Below are 6367 nucleotides of genomic sequence, written 5' to 3' on the forward strand. Positions count from 1 at the left end.
CTTGAAGCTCAAAATCCCTTGTGCTTATTACTAAATTGGTCAATTAATTTTTGCTTAAACATTTCACTGAGCAGGGTGCAGGCCTGTAATCCCAGCATTCTGGGAGGCCAAGGCAGGATGATTGCAAATTCAAGACTAACCAGGGCAACTAAGTGATTTAGTGAGATTCTGTCTCCAAATAAATAAATAAAGGAGCGGGTATTGCTGAAAACAAGTGGTGGTGATCTGGAGACGGGGCTCGGTGCCAAGGCCCTGGATTTAATGCCCAGTACTGATGAATTAAATAGGGTTTTTTTGTTTTTTGTTTTTTGTTTTTTTTGTCTTTTTCGTTTTTTACCGGTACCGGAGATCGAACTCATGACTGCCTGCTTGCAAGGCAGGCACTTATGCCACTGAGCTAAATCCCCAGCCCCTTTTGTTTTGTTTTTTGGGTGGGATTTTTTTGGTTTTTGTGGGGGTTTTGTTTGTTTATTTGTTTGTTTGTGTCTTTTTGAGACAGGGTTTCACTCTGCTGTTCAGGCTGGCCTTGTATTCACTTTGGGCCCAGGCTGACCTTAGACTCTTGCCTCAGCCTCCAGCACCAAGAAAACAAAGCAGTATTCAGGACATGCAGGATTGAGGGTAAGGGTCCCTCTTGCTAAGTTTGAAGGTGGTACTAGTTATAGAACTTAAAGAACCATTATTATTATTATTATTTTGTGATGTTATAGATTGAACCCAGGACTTCCTGCATGCTAAGCAAATGCTCTACTACTGAGCTACATTTCTCACCCTCACAATTGTTATTTCCTGACTGTAGGTAGCTTCAGTCTTTTGAAAATGTAGCTTGAAACCTGAAACTCTCACCTCTTTCATAGTCTTCCTAAACCACAGCTACACACCAAGTTTTCTTGGAGGTTTTTAATCTTTGGGGGCTGTTGTAGTCAGGATTTACAAGGGAAATAGTTTAATACAGGATACATGATTTATAGTATTATTTATAATATTCACTCAGAGTCAAATACAAAAGAGTATGAGAGATCCTTCCACACACTAGAGACCAAAGAATCTAGCTGAGGGCCTGGATCCCAAGGCAATGTGCTCCCCGAGTCCAGCTGGAAGTCTAGAATCCACAACAATATCTTATACAAGCCTCTTTCAAGCACCTGCACTGGGAAGGCTCAAAGGTGAACACCAGAAAGTCTGTGCTAGTGGGATGAAGGCTCTGTGCCAGCAGGCTGAGGGATCTTCTCTGGAGCCAGGAGCGACAAAGTAAGGACCACAGCTCCCCCAAAAAGAACAGCAGCCATTCTCAGGGACAATGAGTCCTGAGCTCCTCTGATGATGAGAACAGCCAAGTTCATATCAGGAAAGTCAGCATGACAAGCTCCTCCAGGAGAACCAACGGCATTTCTTCCTCTGAAGTTCTCTGTTTATGTTGTCAGCAATAATCCTTGGATGGCCCTTCCACATCCAGCACTATGCTGATTCAGTTCAGCTGAGAGTTACAAAATGACCAAAACCAAAGTTGTCAGTCCATCACAGGAGCCCACTGGTCAGTATTTAAAATTTTTTTCAGGTTGAAATTTTAAAAGTCCCTGCCTCTCAGCACAAATATTTATAAACATTTGGTTATTATGCTTATTTCTGATAAGATTTTAATCAAATATACTGAAGCAAATTTACTGGACTAGATAGCTTGCAAATTACTAGGGGAAACCCCATGTCCCCAGAGTCATTATATCTAATTTCTTAAAGCTGATTTAGATTCTTATCTCCCAGTATTGACAGGCTGCTACTCTGTAAAAACTGAGCAGCCACAAGAAAGACTTCTACCTGTATTTGGAACACACAAAAGACAGAAAGTAAAGACCACCTTGATTTTCCTATAGTAAGAATCGCAAGTCCAGAAGTTGTGTCTGTTTTGTATGCTTCTACTATTAATAGTCAAGTATTAGGTATTTTAAGAAATCTTTCAACATTAATGAGATAACTCAAAGTAAATAAGGGGAAAAAAACAGGACACAATGCAGGTAATAGGGGTAAACATTCTAGTATAAAACAACATAATTATACTCCACAGGGATAAAAGAAACTACCATAAAAATAAAACTAGAATACTATGAAAAAAAGGAACATTCAAAAGATCCAAAGAGAAAGTGTTTGGAAATTAAAGATGAGAGAGCTGTGTTCTTTTTTTAAAAAGTGAGAGAAAAAGAAAAAAAGAGAGCTCAATTTGAAGAGATCTCTGAGAAAATAGGATAAACCAGAGATGAAAATATTGGAAAAATGATACGAAAATGAGTCAATCAGTCAAAAGTGTCGCTATGTCTAACTAATATGAGTTCTACCAAAAAAGACAAAAGGTAATTATCAAGAAGATATAATAAAAAATTCAGAACAGAAAGACATGGATTTCTAGATTGTTTCTTTAAAGAGTGCATTCACATTGATTCTGAAGGGGCACAGGAAGCTGTTTCACAGACTTCATTTCTGGACACACTGGCATTCCGAATCATGAGGTCTCTCCCATAACCTGGACCCCCAGCTGGCTCAGGCAATGTGTTTTCCCAGACCTCTTGTCTTTACTAAAATCCTTGCCATGTCCTCTGGGTCCTCCTAGGGATCACTTTATTCCTTATCATTTTTCTGAAATGCCACATAGAACAGGACCAGGGAGCACAGGACAAACAAACAAACAAACAAGCAAACCAACCTATAAGTCAAAGGAAAAAACTACCCACAGTTAACATTTTGAAACATCCCCTTGGCACAGTGGCGATTGCTAGTTCTGTAATACATGTCCAAGATCATCCTGATCAAATTGTTTATAAGTTTTGTGCCAACACATGTGAAGAATGAGCCTTCAGGCAGAGGGATTTCTAGATTTAAAGGGCTCAGCTAAGAATGAGAAAGAATCCCCCCAAAACCCACACTAAGGCATATACAGTCCCTCTCAGTTCATGAATTTAATTCCTTCCACGATTCTGGAGAAGCTGGCTGCAGTCCTGTTAGTGTTCATCATCCAGTACAGAGTTCCCAAACAGAAAGCAAAATTTTGCACAACACTTTTGTTTGCAAACCCACGTGTTTGTGAACAGAAGCATTACACAAGGTTTCACTTATTGTGAAGTTTCAGAACAATTTGGATAAAGATTTGTAAAGGCTTCCGTAGAGACAGAACAAAAAGATAGTAAAGGCAAAAGAACCAGAAAACATTTTTCTCAAGAGCAGCATTGGAAGCTTAAAGACAATGGCGTAAGTGTTGTAGTTTTGTTTTGTTTTTTTGTTTCGGCAGTGCTTGTGATAAAACTCAGAGCCTGGTGTAAGGTGCTACGTACTGCTGAGTTGCATCCTAGTCTGATTATTTAGAATAGAGAACTCCATCTCCAGTCTCAGGCAGTCTCTAAATACTTCCTAGCCACTGTGATAATCTGAATACGTGTTTTATGTGAAGGTCTGTAAAACCAAGTTGTCACTGATGCTGCTTATAACAATAAAAACAAGTGAAGGATACATACCTTAAAAATCATAGACAAAATATGACTGGTTTTTTTAAAAAAATAATATAGAATAGTATAATATTTAGGGCACTAAAACTACAGTATTAGAGAGTTGTTTAAGTTCTGTTTGTGGCTCATTTGGTCCTCTTCTTGTTTGAATAAGATAACAACTGGACGAGCTGGAAGCAACAAACTGTCATTATCAGTATGTTATCTGTCTTAAGAAACCAAAGAACAAAAGCTATTCTGTCATCTTAGTGACACTGGAGTTGTTAGGTTCTTGGTAAACGGGGGCTCAAAACCCAATTTTTAAAAGACTAATATATGTACACACCCCAAATCCTTTTTATTTATTTATATTTTTATTTTTTGAGAAAATAGTTTTATTACTGAGACTACTTTTCAAGTTCAACAGTCAGGGAGAAATCCTGTTCTTATTCTCCAAGACTGGGGACACTGTTTGTATAAACTGTGTCTTCCTGAGACCTGTCTTAAAGCAGAGAAGAAACATGATTCGCAGCTGAGAATGGTGGCGCATGCCTGTTATCCCACTCGGGAGGCTGAGGCAGGAGGGTTTTCATGAAGTCAAGGCTAGTCTGAATGGCATAGGGACACCTTGTCTTAAAAAACATGGTTTACTTTCTCTAAAAGCATTCCCAGCCTCCAAATACGATGCTGGATCTTTGAACCAAGTAGGTTGTTGGGGACAGTGCCTAAAGAAAAGACCAAACTGGTTGGTGACAAGGTTCCTCACAGCCCAAATTGTTCTCCATTGTCATATGCCCCATTTCTCAGGTGTTCATGTGTGAAAAGTCAGTCATAGTGAGCTAGTTAAATTCATCATGGAAAATTCTGTCTTTTTAAAATTACTACCGTAAGTCCAGTTGTTTTACCCCTCCCTAAGCTCTTCTCAGGGAATCTGTCCTGCTCAGAGTCCATGGAACACACAGACTTCCTGCTTTTAGACCTTGTCTCCCTGGCCATAACCAGTTGGCTCAGGTCCGAACACCTAATCCGATCCGAATTTTTTGCTTGATAATAAGAACTTAGAGCGCTAGACTTTGAATAAATGATTTCATGGAGGACCCTTCAAAGGACCATGCATAAAATATTTGGAAATAGGATTTTGTACATTTTATACATTTACACATAAACTCAGTAATGAATTTTATTCTACAGAATGTAGGAACTATAAAAATTTAAATAAAAGAAGATCAATATTGTTATCAGTGAGAAAGTAGATAACATTTTTATGGGCACATATAAAATAATTATGAGTATTTGCTATCTCGTCATTTCACAATATATATATACACCTCTGCCTTTCATGGTGATGCTTGGAATCCAATCCAGGCCTCATGCATGCTAGGCTAACACCCTACCACTGAGCTACACCCCCGGCACCATATCGCAACATATTTCAAAAGGACTTCCAATTCATTTCAGACATAGAACTCTTATCTATCTTGGGCACATTGTTTACAGTTACTAAATACTTTGAAATAAAGGATAGACCAAAAATGAAAGTCATCATCATCATTTTGGGTGAAAGGAAATAAATTATTTCTGTCTTGGATGATTAAAATGTAGAATACTTTGAGTTTAATTATCTGTGACTAATTATTATCCACTCCAAATAGTAATGTCACAACATTGTTTACTCAGTTTCACACCCAGAGCACACCCAGAAAACTTATTCCATTCACGACGACATTTCTATGACCTATTTTATATTTAACATACTTTGACTTAGACTCCAAGATTTTCCTAAGGAAAATAATTAAGGAGGCAATCACTTTTATTTATCTAGTTATTACTTCAACAAATCAGCCAGTAGATTTGTTTGTTCGTTTTCTTTCTCTTTTGGCAATGCCGTGCATCAAATCCAGGACCTCAAGTAGACTAGGGAAGCTGTACCACTGAGCTATTCCCCAACCCTCCAACAGATACTTTAAAGCTCCACTTTTAAAAAGAAATCAATTAGGTGAACAAGATGTTGCAATAATTTATCTTAGCTATATTCCACATGGTCTTGGTATTAATGGAAACATCCACTCAGAATGATAATTATGCATAGAAATTTATATATAAAGTTATGATCCCTTTTTCCATGTACCCATGTATTGTCCTTTTCATGCACCTCGGTGATCTACTTAAAAGTTAGTTGAAACTCATTTTAATTCAGGTATCTGGTGTAAGGTAAAGTATTGTTTAACTTGACAGGGCTGCAAGCTGAGGTGTGAGATGGGGAGTTGTCAGAGTTTCCCAGCAGCAGAGCCTTTAGCAATCAAGGTGTGGTCTCATCAATGCCAAAGGACACTATTCCAGTCAAACACGTTTCTATTCTGCATCTTTTATAGTGTAGTAAACTCTAATATTTAAGGTCTAACTTTTAAATAACGAAGAGAAACATGAAAAAATCTCAACCTATCTATAGCTTCTGAAAATTCCTGGACATAAAGTATCTGTCTCTGGATTTTCTTTCACCTCTGCCAATTTCCACAGCCTCTAGGTAAGCTTTCCAAGAGCCAAGAGACTGGGACAGGTAAGTGTAGCTAAGTGACGCATGATATAGTCACACAGTGGGCCTATCAAATGACACTTGATGTTAAGCCTTGTGCTTGTTCACAATCATTCTGCAATAAAATGGAACAGCTACAACCTTATGTAGATTATGAGGATTTGTATATGGTAAATAGAGAGGCAGAATGGAAAATTCCTGTCTTCAATTGTTAGCTATAAAAGGTTAGCTATAAAAGGTAGTTTAAAAATGATGTTTTCTAAATTTTCTTGCTCCCTCTACCCAAAATATGCTTAGGTTTAGGTATCATCATTATTTTTTATGACTTTTTAATTGACTCATGCCTAATTAGTTAACCAATTTA

General features: G+C 37.9%; 1 non-coding gene across 1 annotated transcript; it reads right to left on the reverse strand.

Moving 5' to 3' along the window:
• Positions 1-4268: 4268 nt before the first annotated feature.
• On the reverse strand, positions 4269-4331 carry LOC111755837 (small nucleolar RNA SNORD29). The gene has a single exon (XR_002790390.1). It is a non-coding gene; the product is annotated as a small nucleolar RNA SNORD29 (small nucleolar RNA).
• Positions 4332-6367: the final 2036 nt, after the last annotated feature.

The sequence above is a fragment of the Cavia porcellus genome, unplaced genomic scaffold (genome assembly GCF_034190915.1).
Source record: "Cavia porcellus strain 051 isolate PalLab524CR breed Dunkin Hartley unplaced genomic scaffold, mCavPor4.1 scaffold_7, whole genome shotgun sequence".
Classification (NCBI taxonomy): domain Eukaryota; kingdom Metazoa; phylum Chordata; class Mammalia; order Rodentia; family Caviidae; genus Cavia; species Cavia porcellus.